General features: G+C 40.1%; 1 pseudogene; it reads right to left on the bottom strand.

Moving 5' to 3' along the window:
* Window positions 1-433: 433 nt before the first annotated feature.
* LOC148121856 (short transmembrane mitochondrial protein 1 pseudogene) lies at window positions 434-1022 on the bottom strand (annotated as a pseudogene).
* Window positions 1023-1301: the final 279 nt, after the last annotated feature.

The raw sequence follows: 1301 nt of genomic DNA, 5'->3' as shown, positions 1-1301 counted from the left end.
CCTTCAGACACTAAGCTATGCAAGAGACACTCAAGTCTTTTATATGATGACTCAGAATTTTCATACAACTTATGCATATGCTTCTATAAATTCTCAGCATCTCTAATTATTTGAAATATTTTTCACTGTAAATGCTATATGAAATGTATTAAACTCTATTTCTTCGATAATAAAAACCCGAAAAACCCTATGCATATACATATATGTTGATTAAACCTACAGTGTGTAACTCACAAAGAGAGATCAATTCTACATGCTGCTACTTCAACAAGGCCAAGATGATCAGGAAAGAACCAACATTGTGATAACAGAGTCATAGTGACATTAGAGAGTTCTATTCACTTATTCTCTACCCTCTAACATCCACGTGGTAGCCAGGTGAGGAAAGTCAACTCTTTTTTTTTTCTTTTTGGCTTGAACGTATTGATTTTAATTACTTTGACAACAAAATTTAGTAACAGACATGTAACACACTCCTATTATAACTGCTAGTGAAATCAGCTGTCCAAATCCATTCATTCTTCTCTTGACAGCAGGTGGTAGCTCCCAGAGGACAGGTGGCAAGTGCTAATAAAGATTGTGTTTGCTAACCTAGCACCATATTCCAGTCTTAGGACTCAGAAGCAGCTGGACGGAAGTTACAGGAGGAAGGGAAGCTGCTGGTAACCTTGACTTCTGGCCCATGTTGGTTCTAAGGCAACAGGCAAGGTCTGAGGCTGAGGAGGAACACAGCTTTGGGGTGCGGCTATGAAGGAGGCAGGCCCCTCGGGAGGGAACTTGGGTCCAGAGCGCAGTGCTGGGCAGGCATCAGGAACTAGGGGGTTTCTTCTTGGCTTCCAGGTCCTTTTTAATTTCTTCAAGTTTTTTGGCCAGGTTTGGCATATCATAATTCTGAGCCAGATACATTCCAACGACGTTGCCCAAAGTAAATCTAAGCAGGAACTGGAGCATGATGTCGGTAGGGAGGGCGAGGAGGGTGTGAAAGGGGCTTCAGCTCCAGCTCCGCTCCCGGACTCCTCCCCAGCGCCGAAAGTCAACTCTTAATCATAATTTCTGATTATGAGAAGCAAATGTATGCTTATAAATATGAATATATTACATAGTTCCTTATGATCAAAAGGAAATTGGTCTAAATCTAAAATAACTGGTTTGATCACTGTTATCTCTAAAAACATAAAAAAAAGAATAATAAAGGGTTATAATGGTAATACTGTCAAAGTTTGAGTTCCAGATGAGAGCTTACCTCTATTCTACACAGGTTATATGTTTCTGATACTGCATTTACTTTAGTGCACTGGATT

Source organism: Myodes glareolus, chromosome 6 (assembly GCF_982192425.1).
Source record: "Myodes glareolus chromosome 6, mMyoGla1.1, whole genome shotgun sequence".
Lineage (NCBI taxonomy): Eukaryota > Metazoa > Chordata > Mammalia > Rodentia > Cricetidae > Myodes > Myodes glareolus.
Note: the sequence above shows the minus strand (reverse complement) of the source record. Positions and strands in the feature narration are given on the sequence as shown.